Here is an 18,463-nt window from a genome sequence, read left to right as displayed (position 1 = left end):
AAGTGTCCAACTCTTGATTTTGGCTCAGGTCATGATCTCACGCTTTGCGAGACTGAGCCCTGCTTTGGGCTGTGCCAAGATGGTGCACAGCCTGCTTGGGATTCTCTCTCTCCTTTTGTCTCCCCCCCTTCCCACCCGCCATGTGAGCACGTGTGTGTGCACATGTGCTCTGTCTAAAAATAAACTTAAAAACAGTAATTTGGGGTATGAAAATATAAAAGGGATCTGTCCATCTGGGACAGATGCCAGAGTTGGGGGGAGATTTTGAAGACTGTCCCTTTCCCAAATAGCGTTGGCATATTTGAGCTGGGATGATTGTGGGGCTGGCTCAGTAGAGGAGGTGGCCAGTCCCAGTATCTTAAAAACATCCGAGATGTTTTTAAGGCAGTGTGATAGACTGACTTCTGGGAGTGTTCTGATGTGGGGTTTTGGGTATCCCACGGGACAAGGACTCATATTTTTTGAGTTAATAACCTAATTTGCACATGTTGAGTGGCTCATGAGGGTCCCCAAATCTAGAAGTATAAAATGGTAGTCAGTAGTTTCTCTCTCATCTCTGACACCCACCCACCCATTTCCCACCTACCCTCCAAGTAGCTACTGTTACCAGTTTCTTATAAATGTTTAATGAGTATTTTCATCCAAGAAAGAATTCACACTTGTATATTGACTGTGTTCTTTTACGCAAATGGCAGCCCACTATATACACTTTGCTATACTTTGACTTTATTCACAAATAGATCTTGAGGATCTTTCCATATCAATGCAGATCAAGTTGCCTTAAAGAGCTGCATAGTGTATTCCATTGTATGCATGTCACCGTGTGTGTGTGTGTGTATATATATATATATATATATATATATATATTTATTAAATATAATTTATTGTCAAATTTGTTTCCATACAACACCCAGTGCTCAACCCAACAGGTGCCCTCCTCAATGCCCATCACCCATTTCCCCCTCTCCCCCACCCCCATCAAACCCTAGTTTGTTCTCTGTATTTAAGAGTCTCTTATGGTTTGCCTCCCTCCCTCTCTGTAACTTTTTTTTTCCCCTTCCCCTCCCCCATGGTCTTCTGTTAAGTTTCTCAAGATCCACATATGAGTGAGAACATATGGTATCTGTCTTTCTCTGCCTGACTTATTTCACTTAGCATGATACCCTCCAGTTCCATCCATGTTGCTGCAAATGGCCAGATTTCATTCCTTCTCATTGCCAAGTAGTATTCCATTGTGTATATAAACCACATCTTCTTTATCCATTTGTCAGTTGATGGACATTTAGGCTTTTTGCATAATTTGGCTATTGTTGAAAGTGGTGCTATAAACTTTGGAGTACATGTGCCCCTATGCATCAGCACTCCTGTATCCCTTGGGTAAATTCCTAGCAGTGCTATTGCTGGATCATAGGGTAGTTCTATTTTTAAGTTTTTGAGGAAACTCCACACTGTTTTCCAGAGTGGCTGCACCAGTTTTCATTCCCACCAACAGTGCAAGAGGGTTCCCATTTCTCCACATCCTCTCCAGCATCTATATAGTCTCCTGATTTGTTCATTTTAGCCACTCTGGCATGAGGTGGTATCTCAGTGTGGTTTTGATTTGTATTTCCCTAATGAGGAGTGACGTTGAACATCTTTTCGTGCGTGTGTTGGCCATCTGGATGTCTTCTTTAGAGAAGTGTCTATTCATGTCTTATGCCCATTTCTTCCCTGGATTATTTGTTTTTTGGGTGTGGAGTTTGGTGAGTTCTTGATAGATTTTGGATACTAGCCCTTTGTCTGATATGTCATTTGGAAATATCTTTTCCCATTCTGTAGTTTGCCTTTTAGTTTTGTTGATTGTTTACTTTGCAGTGCAGAAGCTTTTTCTCTTCATGAGGTCCCAATAGTTTATTTTTGCTTTTAATTCCCTTGCCTTTGAGATGTGTCAAGTAAGAAATTACGCTGGCTGAGGTCAAAGAGGTTTTTTTCCTGATTTTTCCTCTAGGGTTTTGATGGTTTCCTGTCTCACATTCAGGTCCTTCATCCATTTTGAGTTTATCTTTGTGTATGGTGTAAGAAAGTGGTCTAGTTTCATTATTCATGTTGCCATCCAGTTCTCCCAGCACCATTTGTTAAAGAGACTTGTCTTTTTCCCATTGGATATTCTTTCCTGCTTTGTCAAAGATTAGTTGGCCATATTTTTGTGGGTCCAAGTCTGGGTTCTCTATTCCATTGATCTATGTGTGTGTTTTTGTAGTAGAGGCTAAAATCTGGAATTGTGATGCCTCCCACCTTGGTCGTCTTCTTCAATATTACTTTGGCTATTTGGGGTCTTTTGTGGTTCCATACAACTTTTAGGATTGCTTGTTCTAGCTTCGAGAAGAATGCTGGTGCAATTTAGATTGGGATTGCGTTGAATGTGTAGATTGCTTTGGGTAGTATTGACATTTTAACAATATTTATTCTTCCAATCCATGAGCATGGAATGTTTTTCCATTTCTTTGTATCTTCAATTTCCTTCATAAGCTTTCTATAGTTTTCAGCATACAGATCTTTTACATCTTTGGTTAGGTTTATTCCTAGGTATTTTATGGTTCTTGGTGCAGTTGTGAATGGGATCAGTTTCTTTAGTGTCACAATATATTTAATCAAGCTCTCTGTTAATAGGTGGTTGGGTTAATAGGTGGTTAATAGGACATTGCTATTACAGAATGCAGACATGTATGATATTATACATACCTCATTTTGTAGGATTGCTGAGTTCAATTTTTAGCAAATACTGTGTACCTAGTATAAAGCAGCTGCTGTGTTAGGTGCTAGACTTTCAACGTTGAGCAAAATACAAAGTCCCTGATCTCCTAAAGCTTATAGTCCTATTGTTGGTGATTGACACAATCAAAAGACCCCATTAGTGACTTCATAATTTTTAACGGAAGCAAATGATCCAAAAAATAAATAAAAAGAGAGAATCTGACCTCGACTTAAGGGTTAAGAAAGTCTTCTCTCCTGAATTGATACTGGAGCTAAAATGTGATGGATGAAGTGACCTCCTAGTTAATGTTGGGATCAGGGAGAGATGAGTGTAATCCAAAGGAGGACAGTCTGTGGAGAGAGGCCCTGTGGTAGCATAGTACATCGTGCATTTGAGGGCATGAAAGAAAGCTCTAGTGTCTGGAGCAAAGGGAGTAAGAAGGATGAGGCAAGAGCTTGAGGCAGTGCTAGACCTAGTGAAGATTTGGGTTTTGTTCTGTGAATGGGAAGCCTTTTGTGTTCTGAAAGGAGGGGTGATGGGATCAAATTTACATTTGGAAAAAACCAACTGGATTGGAGGAAATCCAAATGATGTGGTGAGAACAGGTAGTGGTTATAAAGCTACCAGGTAGTTGCTGGACTAGGGTAGAGGCAGTAGGGATGGAATAAAGGAGGCAAATTGGAGAGTGATTTGGGAGATGAAATTAGTAGGTATTGCTGATGGTTTGGTGGGAAAGGAGGTGGGCGAGGGTCAAAGATAACTCCTGTGTTTCTGGCAGGTAAACCGCATGCCAGGACCAACACTGAGAAATGTAGGCAGGAAAGGTTTGGTGGAGGAATTCATATGGCAGATGTTGGACATACTGAGTTGCAGTGTATTTGAACCATCTGAGTCATTTTGAGCTAAGTGAGATCAGGAATAGGTGGTTTGGAGCTTTGAGAAGAGCTCTGAGTGGAGGATAGACCTTTGGGACTTAACAATAATTGGGTGTCCGTTGAGACTGAATATGAACGAAACTCTCAAGGGAGAGTACATAGGAAGAGCAGAGCATGGGCCCTAGGGTAGGACTAAGCCTTGTGGGATGCTAAACCTGGTTGAGAAGGAGCAGTCAGAGAGGGAAAGGGAAAACTAGGAGAGTCTAGGATACAGGGTATTTGCATAACTATGAGTGATTGACAGAGCCAAAATCTGTTGAGAAGTCAAGTAAATTGATGACTGAAGAGCAACCTCTCTTTGGTGATCTAAATGAGAACCTAAACTTCCCTAAAAGAGGGAGTAGGGTTATGGGGGATGAGTGAGGGTGGACAACTCTTTGATGAAGTTGGCCTGTGGATGGCTTAATACATATAAGGCTGCAGATGACAGGGCAGAGTAGTTGAGGGGAGGTGTCTTGTTGTATTTAAAGATGGTGGCCATTCTGTTCACACCACTTGGTCTTTGTTTTCCCACTCTGGAGACATTGCCTGCTCAAGTAGACTAAACTATCCAAGGGTAGGGAGATCTATTTTATTTACTGTTGTATATTTGGTCCATTTTTTATGGGTCTTAAACATTTGTTAAATGAAAACTGTTTTTCATCCAGAGGTATCTAATGTCCAGAGAGATCTCTGTCTCTTTTTGATTTTCTAAACTATCTAAAATCCATACACAGTAAAATTTGCTCTCTTTATATGCTGTTACAAATTTTGATAAGTGCCCATGGTTGTATAATGACAACTACAGCCACAGTGCCAAAAAGTGCCATCACTGCAAAGAGCCTCACTTCTGCCCTTTTTTGGTCAGACCCTTCCCTAACCTGAACTTGTGGGAACCACTGAATTGTCCTCCAACACTAGTTGTGCATTTTCCAGAATGCTGTATGAGTGGAATCATACAGTACGTTGCTTTTTTTTTTTTTTTTTTTTTTTTAGTTTGGTTGCTTTTACTTAGCATAATGCACTTGAAATTTGTTTGTTTTGTATTTATTTTTTTTAATTGCTGAGTATTCCATTGTAGGGAGGTACCACGGTTTTAGTGATCTAGTCCTCAGTTGAGAAGAGACTTTAAGTTTAAGATTTTAGGCTATCGGAGCATCCATAAAGATCCATGTACAAGTTTTTGTATGAACGTAAATTTCAGTATGTTTTGGGTAAATACCTAGGATAGGTTCACTGGGCTAGAAGGTAGGTGTATGTTTAACTTGGTAAGAAACTACAAAATTGTTTTTGAGAGTGGCTGTGATGTTTATTTGCATTAGCAATATATGAGAGCTCCAACTGTTCTTCTCAGTACTTCGTATGGTCAGAAAATATAGACATTCTAATCGGTGTGTGGTGGTATCTCGTTGTATGCTTTTTGTTTGTTTGTTTTAGATTCCACATGTAAATGAGATCATGGTATTTGTCCTACTCTAACTTATTTTGCTTAGCATAATGCTCTTTTTTTTTTTTAATTTTTTTTTCAACGTTTATTTATTTTTGGGACAGAGAGAGACAGAGTATGAACGGGGGAGGGGCAGAGAGAGAGGGAGACACAGAATTGGAAACAGGCTCCAGGCTCTGAGCCATCAGCCCAGAGCCCGACGCGGGGCTCGAACTCCCGGACCGCGAGATCGTGACCTGGCTGAAGTCGGACGCTTAACCGACTGCGCCACCCAGGTGCCCCGCATAATGCTCTTAAGGTCCATCCTTCGTCCATTGTTGCAAATGGCAGGTCTAAATAATCCTTTGTTGTATATATACACCAGTTTCTTTATCCCTTTATCTGTCAATGGACATGTAGGTTGTTTCTGTATCTTGGCTCTTGTGAAAACTGTTGCACTGAATTTTGTGAGTGCAGATAGCTCTTTGAGGTACTGAGTTCATCCAATTTGGGTTTATACCCAGAGGTGGGATTACTGGACCTCATGGTAGTTCTATTTTTAATTTTCTGGAAGTTCTACATTGTTTTCCTTAGTGGCTGCACCAGTTTACATTCATATCAACAGCGTATGAGGGACCTACTTCTTCTCCACACCTTGCCAACACATGGTATCTTCTAGTTTTTGGATAATAATTGTCTTAACAAGCTTGAGGTGCAACCTCATGGTGCTTTTGGTTTGCGTTTCCCTGATGAGAGTGATGTTGAACATCTTTCCATATGTGTTGGCCATCTGTATGTCTCTGGAAAAGTGTCTAGTCAGGTACTTTGCCCATTTTTAAATTGGATTGTTTTTTGTTGTTATGGGAGTTCTTTATGTTTTGGATATTAACCCCCTATTGGATAGATCATTTGAAAATATTTTCTCTCATCCAGTAGGTTGCCTTTTGATTTGGTTCACTGTGCAAAAGGCTTTAGTTTTATGTAGTCTCATTTTTTAAATTTCTGCTTTTGTTGCTTTTGTCTGAGGAGACTGATGGAAAAATATACTGTTCAGATTGATGTCTAGGAGTTTACTGCTTATGTTTTCTTTTAGGACTTATATAGTTTCAGGGCTTACATTTAGAGTTTTTAATCCATTTAGAGTTTATTTTTGTATATGGTATAAGAAAGTAGTCCTGTTTCATGTTACTGTTCAGTTTTTCCAACACTACTTATTGAAGAAACCATCTTTTCTCTGTAGTGTATTCTTGCCTTCTCTTTTGTAGATTAATTAACCACATATGTGTGTGTTTATTTCTGGGCTGTCTATTCTGTTCTTTTGATCTGTGTGTCTATTATTGTGCTTGTACCATACTGTTTTGATTACTATAGATTAGTATGAGATGTGGAAAGATGATACCTTTGTCATTCTTTATCAAGATGGCTTTGGCTATTCATGGTCTTTTGTGGTTCCATACAAATTTTGGGATTGTTCTGTTTCTGTGAAAAAGTGCTGTTGGTGTTTTGATATGAATTAGATTAAATGTGTAAATTTCTTTGGATACTATGGACATTTTAACAATACTTACTTTTCCAATCCATGAGCATGGTATGTCTTTCCATTAATTTGTGTTCAACTTATTTCGTCAGTGCCTTATAATTTTCACAGTATAGACGTTTCAACTTCTTGGTTAAATTTATTCCTAGACATTTTACTGTTCTTGGTGTGACTATAAGTGGGGTTGTTTTCTTAATTTTTCTTATTGTTCATTATTAGTGTGTAGAAATACAACAGATGCCTGTATATTAATTTTGCATATTAGGGTTTCCTATATTTAATGTCCTATCATTTGCAAATAGGGAAAGTTGTACTTCTTCCTTACCAATTTGGATGCCTTTTGTTTCTTGTCTAATTTCTCTGGCTAGGACTTCCAGTACTATGTTGAATAAAAGTGACAAGAGTGGGTATCCTTGTGTTGTTCCTGATTATAGGGGAAAAGCTTTCAGTTTTACGTTGTTGAATATGATGTTAGCTGTGGTTTTTCATACATGGCCTTTATTATGTTGAGGTATGTTCCTTTACTCTGTTGAAATTCTTTATCATAAATGGATGTTGAATTTTGTCAAATGCTTTCTCTGCATCTATTGAGATAATCTTGTTTTTATTCTTTTTGTTAAAGTGGTGTATCATGTTCAGTTTTGTGGGTATTGGATCATCCCTGGAATAAATCCCACTTGATTGTGGTGAATGGTCCTTCTAATTAATCTTTGAATTGAGTTTACTAATAATTTGTTGAGGATTTTTGCATCTATGTTCATCAGGGATATTGGCCTATTGTTTTTTAATTTATTTTTTGTTGTTGTTGTTGTTGTTGTTTGTAGTGTCTTTGGTTTGATATCAGAGCAATGCTGGTCTTGTAGAATGCATTTGGAAAACTTGCTTCAGTTTTTTTGAATAGTTTGAGAAGGATAGGTATTAACTCTTTTTTTTTAAGATTATTCTAAATGTTTTATTTATTATTTTGAGAGATAGAATGAGTGGGGGTGGAACAGAGAGAGAGGGAGATAGATTCTGAAGCAGGCTCCAGGCTCCGGGCTCCGAGCTGTCAACACAAAGCCCGATGCAGGGTTCTAACTCACCAACCGTGAAATCATGACTTGAGCCGAAGTCGGACATGTAACTGAATGAGCCACCCAGGTGCCCCTAACTTTAAATGTTTGGTAAAATTCACCTGTGAAAGTGTCTGGCCCCGGACTTTTGTTTGGGAATTTTTTTATTACTGAGTTAGTTTCATAACTGAGTCTGTTCGGATTTTCTGTTTCTTCCTGATTCAGTCTTGGAAGTTTGTATGTTTTTAGGAACTTCTCTGTTTGTTTTAGGTTTTCCAATTTGTTGGTATATTATCATTGGTAGTTTTCTTACCCTTTGTATGTTTGTATTGTTGCAACTTTTGTTTCATTTCTGAATGTAAGTCTTCTTTTTTCCTTGATTTGGTTAAAGATTTATTAGTTTTGTTTATGTTTTCAAAGAACCAGTTCTTAGTTTGATTGATCTTTTCTATTGTAATTTTAGTCTCCATATCATTTATTACTCCTCTGATCTTTATTTCCTTCCATCTACCAACTTAGGGCTTTGTTCTTCTTTTTCTAGTTGCTTTAGGTATAAAGTTAGATTGTTCGAGATTTTTATTTTCTTTTCTTTTGACATAGGCCTGTATTGATATAAACATCTCCCTTGGAAATGCTTTTGCTATGTTTCCTGGATTTTGGAACATTGTGTCTGTAATTTCATCTGTCTCTAGGTGTTTTTTGATTTCCTTTTTGATTTCTTTCCTGACCCATGGGCGGGTTAGTAGCATATTGTTATGCCTTCATGTATTTGTTTTTTTCCAATTTTTTCTTATAATTTCTAGTTTCATACTTTTGATGTCAGAAAAGATGCTTGATAGGAATTTAGTCCTCTTAAATTTATTGAGACTTATTTTGTGGCCTAACTTGTGATCTATACTGGAGAATGTTCCATGTGCACTTGAAGAGATTGTATATTCTTTTGTTGGATGAAATGTTCTATATATGTCTGTTGAGTCCATCTGGTCAAACATGCCCTTCAAAGCCACTGTTTCCCTATTGGTTTTCTGTCTGGTTGATGTATCAATACTGTGCATGGGGTGTTGAAGACTCTCAGTGTATTACTGTCAATTTCTTTTATGTCTATTAATATTTGCTTGATGTATTTATGTGCTCCTATGTTAGGTGTATAGGTATTTATAATTGTTATGTCCTTTTATTGGATTGATTTCTTTATCATTATGTAATGCCCTTCTTTGCCTCTTGTGACAGTCTTTGTTTCAAAGTCTGTTTTGTCTACTAAGTATTGCTACCTTAACTTTTTTTTTTAAATTTCCATTTGCATGGAATATCTTTTTTCCATTCCTCCACTTTCAGTCTGTAGATGTCTTTAGCTATGAAGTGCATCTCTTATAGGCAGCATATAGATGAGTCTTACTTTTTTGAACCATTCTGTCACCTTATGTCTTTTTATAGGAGCATTTAGATGACTTACATTTAAAGTAATTCTTAGTAGCTATGCACTTCCATTTTGTTGATTAGTGGGGTTTTTTTTGTAGAATTTTATTTTTTCAAGTATAATCAACCTATAGTGTGATATTTGTTTTAGGTGCACAATATGATTCAGCAATTCTATACATTCCTCAGTACTCATCACGATAAGTGTACCCTTAATTGTCTTTAATACACGCAGTCCCTCACCCTACTTTCTTTGACAGCAACTGGTTTGGTATCTGTATTTAAGAGACTTTTTTTTTCTCTGTTTTTGTTTGGTGGTTTTGTTTCTTAAATTCCATATATGCGTGAAATTGTATGGTATTTGTTTTTCTTGGACTGATTAATTTCATTTAGCATTACACTCTCTAGATCCATCGACGTTGTTGTAAATGGCAAGATATCCTTTTTATGACTGAGTAATACTCCTTTGAATATATATACCGCCACATCATCTTCTTTTTTTTTTTTAAATGTTTTTATTTATTTTTGAGAGAGACAGAGTTGGAGCAGGAGAGGGTCAGAGAGAGAGGGAGAGAGAGAATGCCAAGGAGACTCCATACTGTCAGCACAGAGCCTGATGTGGGGCTTAAACCCACAAACCAGGAGATCATGACCTGAGCCGAAGTTGGACACTTAACCAACTGAGCCACCCAGGTGCCCCTACCCCACATCTTCTTTATTCATTTGTCTATGGATGGACACTTGCATTGCTTCTGTATCTTGACTATTATAAATAATGCTGCAGTAAACCTATATATCTTTTCAAATTAGTGTTTTTGTTTTCTTTGGGTAAATACTCAGTAGTGGAAGTACTGGATCATATGGTAATTCTATTTTTACTTTTTGGAGAAACCTCACCTCTTTACTATGTTCCACAATGGCCGCATCAATTTGCAGTCCTTCTAACAGTGCACCAGGGGTCCTTTTCTTCCACATCCTTGCCAATACATATTATTTCTTGTCTTGTTGATTTTAGCTATTCTGACAGGTGTAAAGTGATGCCTTTTGTGGTTTTACTTTGCATTACCCTAATGCTGAATGATATTGAACATCTTTTCATGTGTCTAGTGACCATTTGTATATCTTCTTTGGAAAAAAGTCTATTCAGGTTCTTTGCCCATTTAAAAAAATTTTAATTAAAAAAATTTAAGTTGATTTATTTACTTGAGGGGGGTGCAGAGAGAGGGAGAGACAGGATTCTTTTTTTTTTTTTTTGAATATGAAATTTATTGTCAAATTGGTTTCCATACAACACCCAGCGCTCATCCCAACAGGTGCCCTCCTCAAGGCCCATCACCCACCCTCCCCTCCCTCCCACCCCCCATCGACCGTCAGTTTATTCTCAGTTTTTAAGAGTCTCTTATGGTTTGGCTCTCTGCCTCTCTGGAGAGTGTTATGCTAAGTGAAATAAGTCATACAGAGAAAGATAGATACGATATGTTTTCACTCTTAGGTGGATCCTGAGAAACTTAACAGAAGACCGTGGAGGGAGGGGAAGGAAAAAAAAAAAGTAAGAAAGAAAAAAAAGAAAAAAAAAGTTAGAGAGGGTGACAGGATTCTAAGCAGGCTCCATGCCGTCAGTGCAGAGCCCAATGCAGGCTCCATCTCTGTGAGATCATGACCTGAGCTGAGATCAAGAGTCAGATGCTTAATTGAATCACTTAGGTGTGCCCCGTCTTTGCCCATTTTTTTAAAAAATTTTTTTCAACGTTTTTATTTATTTTTGGGACAGAGAGAGAGCATGAACGGGGGAGGGGCAGAGAGAGAGGGAGACACAGAATCGGAAACAGGTTCCAGGCTCCGAGCCATCAGCCCAGAGCCTGACACGGGGCTCGAACTCACAGACTGCGAGATCGTGACCTGGCTGAAGTCGGACGCTTAACCGACTGCGCCACCCAGGCGCCCCTCTTTGCCCATTTTTAAGTTGGATTATTTGCTTTTTTTGTGTTGAGTTGTGGAAGTTCTTTATATATTTTGGATACTAACCCTTATTTGGATATATCATTAGCAGACATCTACTTCATTCAGTAGGTTTCCATTTTGTTGTTTCCTTTGCTGTGCAAAAGTTTTTTGTGTTGATGTAGTCCCAGTGGTTTAATTTTGCTTTTGTTTCTCTTGCCAGAGGAGACCTATCTAGAAAGATGTTTCTCTTGCCAATGTCAGAGGAATGATTGCCTATATTTTCTTCTAGGAATTTTATGGTTTCAGGTTTCTTTTTTTTTTAATTTTTTTTTTCAACTTTTTTCATTTATTTTTGGGACAGAGAGAGACAGAGCATGAACGGGGGAGGGGCAGAGAGAGAGGGAGACAAAGAACTGGAAGCAGGCTCCAGGCTCTGAACCATCAGTCCAGAGCCCGATGCGGGGCTCGAACTCACGGACCGCTGGAACTCACAGACCGCGAGATCGTGACCTGGCCGAAGTTGGACGCCCAACCGACTGCGCCACCCAGGCGCCCCTGGTTTCAGGTTTCACGTTTAGGTCTTTAACCCAGTTTGAGTTTGTCTTTCTATATGGTGTTTTGTAGTTACTCTGTTGCTTTCTTCTCTTGCTCTTTTTCTTTTTTTCCTTTGTGCTTTGATGACTGTACTGTTATGCTTGGATTGCTTTCTCTTTATTATTTGTGTATCTATTTGAAGGTTTTTTGGTTTGTGGTTACCATGAGATTTATATATAACATCCTATGTATATAACAGTCTATTTTTTTAAATTTTTAAATTTTTTGAGAGAGGGAGAAAGCACTTATGCAAGAGAGAGTGGGGGAGGGGGAGAGAGAGTGACAGACCAGGTGAAGCCTGATTCAGGGCTCAAACCCACAGACTGAGACCATGACCCGGACTGAAGTCCAGAGTTAGATGCTTGTTGGTGGGAATGCAAACTGGTGCAGCTGCTCTGGAAAACAGTGTGGAGGTTCCTCAAAAAATTAAAAATAGAACTACCCTACAACCCAGCAATAGCATTACTAGGAATTTATCTAAAGGATACAGGAGTGCTGATTCATAGGGGCACATGTACCCCAGTGTTTATAGCACTGCTTTCAGCAATAGCCAAATTATGGAAAGAGCCTAACTGTCCATCAGCTGACAAATGGATCAAGAAGGTTTATATATACAATGGAATAGTACTTGGCAATAAGAAAGAATGGAATCTTCCATTTACAATAACGTGGATGTAACTGGAGGGTGTGAGGCTAAGTCAGTCAGAGAAAGAAAGATTTTATATGTATTCACTCATATGTGGAATTTGAGAAACTTCACAGAAGACTATGGGTGAAGGGAAGGGAAAACATAGTTAGAAACAGAGAGGGAGGCAAACCATAAGAGATTCTAAATACAAAAACTGAGGGTTAATGAGGCAGGTGGGGGAGAGGGGAAAATGGGTGATGGGCATTGAGGAGGGCAATTGTTGGGATGAGCCCTGGGTGTTGTATGTAAGCGATGAATCATGGGAATCTACTCCCAAAGCCAAGAGCACACTGTATACGCTGTATGTTAGCTAACCTGACAATAAGTGATATTTTAAAAAAAGAGTTCGATGCTTAACTGAGCCATCCAAGCGCCCCTAGCACAGTCTATTTTAGGTTGTTGGTTCCTTAAGGTCTAACACATTCTAAGACCACTATGTTAAAAACCCCCCATGTTTTAGGTAATTTGTGTCCTATATTACATGTTTTTATTTTGTGTATCCCTTAAATAATTGTTGTAGATCTACCTGATTTTGCTGTTTTTTTAACCTTTATGCTAACTTTATAAGTAGTGAATATAATATCTTTACCCTTTTTTTAATTTAAAAACATTTTTTTAATGTTTATTTTTGAGAGAGAGAGAGAGAGAGAGAGAGAGAGAGAGAGCGAGCGAGCGCGGGGGAGGGACGGAGAGAGAAGGAGACACAGAATTCGAAGCAGGTTCCAGGCTCTGAGCTGTCAGCACAGAGCCTGATGCGGGGCTCAAACTCATGAACTATGAGATCATGACTTTAGCCTGAGTCAGACATTGAACTGACTGAGACACCCAGGTGCCCCTCTCTTTACTCTTGTTTGCATTTATCAATGGGAGTTTTTTCTCCCACAGTTTTCTTATGTTTGTTTATGGCCTTTTCTGCTTAAAGTACCTGTAACATTTCTGTAAGGCCACTTTAGTGGTGATGAACTCCTTTATCTTTGGCCTGTCTGGGAAACTCTTTGTCTCTCTGATTCTGAATGATAACCTTGCCAGGTAGAGTAGTCATGGTTGTAGTGTTTTCTTCTTTGAGCACATAGATTATACCTTGCTCTACTCCCTTCTCGCCTATAAAGTTTCTGCTGAAAAAATCTCATGGTCTTACGGGTGTTCTCTTGTACATGACCAGTTGCTTTTTTCTTGATGCCTTTAATGTTCTCTTTTTATCTTTCACTCTTGACCTTATAATTATTATGTGTCTTGGTGTGAATATATCTGGATTCATCTTGTTTGTGGCTGTCTATAATTCTTGGCCCTGGATGTTTGTTTCCTTCACCAGGTTAGAGAAGCTTTCAGCTGTTATTTCTTCAAATAAGTTTTCTGCCCATTTCTCTTTTCTTTCTGGGAACTGTACAAAGGGAATGTTAATCTGCTTGATGTTATCTCAGAGGTCCCTTAAAATATCTTCATTTTTTAAAATTTGTTTTTCTTGTTGCTGTTCCTCTTGGATGATTTCCACCACCCTGTCTTCCAGATCACTGCTCAGTTCTTCTGTATCCTTTAATATGCAGTTAAATCCTTCCAGTAGGTTTTTCATTTCAGTTATTGTATTCTTCAGCTCTGATTGTTTTTTATATTTTCTCGTTGTTGAAGTTCTCACTGTGTTCATCCATTCTTCTTCCAAGCTTGGTGAGCATCTTTGTGATGATTACTTTGGCTACCCTATCAGGTACGTTGTTTATCTTCATTTCATTTGGTTCTTTCTTAGGTTTTGTTGTCTTCTTGCATTTGGAACATTCTCCTCTGCTGCCTCATTTTGCCTGGCTCTGTGTGTGTTTCTGTGTAGATCAGCTACATCTCCTGGTCTCGAAGGGTTGGCCTTATGTAGAAAGAGTCCTGTGGAGCCCAGAAGTGCAGTTCTACTGGTCATCAGAACCAGTGTCCCGGGGTGTCCCCTTTGTGGGTACATGCACCATCCTGTTGTGGCTAGGCTGAGACATGTGGGCATGCTGGAGGGTGGGGCTGATGAGTGAAGCTGGCTCAGAGTTTCACCTGTGGTTGCTGTGTGCACTGTTGAGTAGGGCTTCATCCCCTAGCCCTAGGCAGGGGCCGCTTTGGTGGAGCCCTGGTTCTGAGGCCATTACCCACATCTGGGGAGACAGGAGCCACTTTGTGGGGGTGCTGGTTCTAGTTGAGACTACCTACTAGGTATGGCAGGGTAGGAGCTGAATTGGGGGGGCATATCTGCCACCGCAGGAGCTGATTTGGGGGGGGGGTACTGATTTTGGCCAAGGATGTGGGCTGGGTGTGGTGGGTGGGAGCTGGTTCTGCTAAGGCCACCTGCCAGATATGGAGTGGCAGGAGCCACATTAGAGGGTGGGGTGGGTGGGTTGGACAGGGCATGTTTGTGGTGCAATGCAGGGGTGACACAAGCAGTACTAGCAAGGTAGATGGAAAGTGTCAGAAGTGGTGTCCATCCATGTCAGGCTAGCTAGGCCGAAGGAGGGCAAGAAGAATGGCACATGCCAGCACTTAATGTTCCCGGATAAAATTCCTACAGATCCGAGCCTCTCTGGCACATGCCCTACAATTGGTCAGTTCCTGTCCTTCATGTATGGCCCAGGTGCTTTTCCAGCTGTTGCCTCTGTGGTGGGTCTTGGAGCAAGTGAGTTCGTGCATGGGCCCTTTAAGAGTGGAGTCTTCGTTTTCTAAAGCCTTTCTGTTCTCCTGGAGTTAAGTTCTACTGATTTTTCTAAAGCCAGACACTATGGTAGCTCATCTTGGTGCAGGCCCAAGTGGGGTTTGAACCCCTCACCTCTCATGGAGGACTTCAATGCCTGTACTGGTCCTTCTGCTTGTGGGTTGCCATGCTAGGGGTGTGGGTCCTGATCAGACTGTCTGCCTCTTCTACGCTTCTTGATGTGGCCTTTTCTTTATATCTTTGGCTGTGGAAGAGCTGTTCTGCTAGTCTTTAGGTTATTCTTGGACTTGTTCTACATGTAGTTGTAGACTTGGTGTGTTTGTGGAATGAGGTGAGCTCAGGATCTTCCTATTCTGCCATCTTTTTTTTTTTTTAAGTTTATTTATTTTGGGAGAGAGGGAGGGAGGGAGGGGCATAGAGAGAGTGAGCGGTGGGGAGAGAGAATCCCAAGCAGGCTTCTCACTGTTAGTGTGGAGCCCGTTGTGGGGCTCTAACCCACAAATTGTGAGTTCATAACTTGAACCAAAGTTGGGTGCTTAACCAGCTGAGACACCCAGGCTCCACCTATTCTGCCATCTTGATCTTAATCCCACATTGTGTTCTTGACATCACCATTTACTTTGACAAATATATTCATTAATATAATTGAGTTTTAGTTGTTTCTAATACTTCTATTTTTTAGCTTTTATAGAAGTCAGTGTAATTTGCTTATCACTGTTAAGTTACTGCAGTGTTCTGTTTTTGTCTATATATTTACCTTCATGGGTTTCATACTTGTTTGTACTCCTAGGTTTCTGTTAAGTATCTTTTATTTCAACTTGAAGAATTTTTTTTTTGTAAGGCAGGTGGTGAACTCTTGAAGCTCTTGTTGGTCTCAGGAAGTCTTTATCTCACTTTCATTTTTGAAAGTTAATACTCTTGGCCATTTGTTTGTTTCAGTACTTTGAATATATCATCCCGCTCTTTTTTTTTTTTTTTTTTTTTTTTTTTTTTTTTTTTTGCCTGCAAGTTTTCTGCTAAAAAGTCCTCTGGTAGTCTTTTTGGGGAGGAGGTATATCAAGTCACTTTTGTTGTTGTTGCAACTTTGAAAATTCTCCCTTTCACTTTTGACAGTATGATAGTAATGTGTCTTTGTGTGGGTCTCTTTAGGTTTATCTTACTGGTGTTATTAAATTTCTTTGTTTCTCAATATTTATTTTTGAGAGAGTGAGTGGGGGAGGGATAGAGAGAGAAGGAGACAGAGGATCTGAAGCAGATTCTGTGCTGAGAGCAGAGAGCTTGATGAGGGGCTCGAACCCACCAACTGTGATATCATGACCTGAGCTGAAACTGAATGCTTACCCCACTGAACGACCCAGGCACCCCTATCTTATTGGATCTAGGTGTCTGTTTCTTTGCCCAGGTTTGGGAAATTCTCAGCCATTATTTCTTTCAGTGAATTCTCCCTTTCTCTCTCTCTTGTCCTTTTGGGACTCCCATAATATATATCAGTTGGTCTTCTTGATAGTCTCTTAAGCTATCTTTGCTTTTCTTAATTTTTTATTGTTGATCTTTTGATTAGATGATTTCTGCTCACCTGTATTCAAGTTTACTAATCCTTTCTTCCACTCCTTATGTTCTACTATTGAACCACTCTATTGAAATTTTCAGTTCAGTTACTGTATTCTTTAGCTCGAGGATTCCTATTTGGTACTTCTTTAATATTTAAAATAGTAGCATACAGATCCTATACATATTTTGTTGGATTTATACCTCATGATTCTATTTATTTGGTGTTATAAACAATGGTACTCTTTTTAATGTTTTTATTTCTAATTGTCTTGTTGCTTGTCTATAGAAATACAATTGATTTTTTTTCATATTAACCTTCTAACCCACAATCTTGGTAATCTCACTAGTTCTAAAAGCTTTTTGTAGATTCCATTTTCTGTGTAAAAGATGATGTTGTCAATGAAGAGTTTTATTTCTTCCTTTCTAGTCTGTATGCTTTTTGTTCTTACTGTCTAGGGTTTAACATATGAGCTGTGTAGCAATGGTGAGTGGACTGCCTATTTTAAGTATGTTAGGTACAGTTCTGTGGGTTTTGATTTTTGTTTTTTGTTTTTGTTTTGTAGACAGGTTTTATCAGATTAAGGACATTCGCTTCTATTTCTAGTTAACTAAGAATTTTAACCAGGAGTTGGAAGTTTAGTATGCTTTCTGCACCTTACATGATCATGAGATTTTTCTTTAGTTAATAAAGTGAACTGCATTGATAGTCAAATTCTGAACTACACTTACATTTTCAGGATAAGATCTATTTACATATTGGTGGATTCTTCTGCTAATATTTTGTTGAGCTTTTACACCTTAAAAAAATTTTTTTTGTTATTTTTGAGAGAAAGAGAGAGAGAGAGAGGCAGAGAGATACCCCGTGCAAGCGGGGCAGGGGCAGAGAGGGAGACACAGAATACCAAGCAGACTCCAGGCTCTGAGCTGTTAGCACAGAGCCTGACACAGGGCTTGAACTCACAAGCCATGAGATCATGACCTGAGTAGAAGTCGGATGCTCAACTGATTGAGCCACCCAGGCTCCCCTACACCTTTTTATGAGGAATATTTATAGTTGTCTTGTAACCACGGAAGGGTATCAGGGTAATCCTAACTTCACAAAATGAGTTTTGTTCCCTCCTCTTCTTGAATGAGATCTTAGGTAAGATGTTTTGGATGAGATTGTGTAGAGTTGGCGATTTTTGTTGTTGTTGTTAAATATTGATTAGTTTACTATGGGTCCCATAACAAAATGCTGTACAAGGGGTGGTTTAAACAACAAATTTTTTCTCTGGCAGCCCTGGAGGCTGGAAGTCAAGATCAGGGTGCCATCAGGGTTGGGGTTCTCTGAGGCATCCCTTCTTGGCTTGCAGATAGCTGTACTCTTGCTGCCTATTCACATGTTACTCTGTGTGTGTGTGAGCATCGCTAGTGTCTTTCCATGCATCTGTGATCTCTACTTATAAGACACTAGTCAGGTGGGATTCGGGCACACCCTAATGCCCTTGTTTTAACTTAATGACTTCTTTAAAGGCCTCGTCTCCAAAAACAGTCATATTCTGAGGGAGTGTGGGTTAGGGCTTCAAAATAGGAATTTTTCAGTGAACAATCTGGTCCTGGAGTTTTCTTTTGTTGGAAGGCTTTAAACTATTCATCAAATTTCTTTGATAGGTCAGCTCAGGTTACCTATTTCTACTTGCCTATATCACAATGACCAGGCAGACCTGAGACTTGGTTGGCCTTAGGACAAGGTGGGTGAGAAAAAAGAAAGAAGAAATCCAGAGACTCACTCCATCCTCTGTGGTATGCTGTGTCCCCTTTCCTGGGTCTTCCGGATGGCAGTAAGGAATTTGTCCTGGAGTTGGTGCTGCCCCGTTGCATGATTCAGCCTCCTTTGGTTCAGGTTTCATTGTCTCTACTTGCTTAGTTTTTAGAGTCATCAGGTAGTTGCTTTTTG

The 18,463-nt window shown here is 39.4% G+C and overlaps 1 protein-coding gene across 4 annotated transcripts in view; it reads left to right on the top strand.

The window, feature by feature from the left end:
- Positions 1 to 18,463, top strand: part of CCDC3 (coiled-coil domain containing 3) — a 153,434-nt gene that overhangs the window by 40,587 nt on the left and 94,384 nt on the right. The gene's annotated exons all lie outside the window — the stretch shown is intronic.

This window comes from Prionailurus viverrinus, chromosome B4, assembly GCF_022837055.1.
Source record: "Prionailurus viverrinus isolate Anna chromosome B4, UM_Priviv_1.0, whole genome shotgun sequence".
Classification (NCBI taxonomy): Eukaryota; Metazoa; Chordata; class Mammalia; order Carnivora; family Felidae; genus Prionailurus; species Prionailurus viverrinus.
This window is presented reverse-complemented; position numbering and strand designations above follow the sequence as displayed.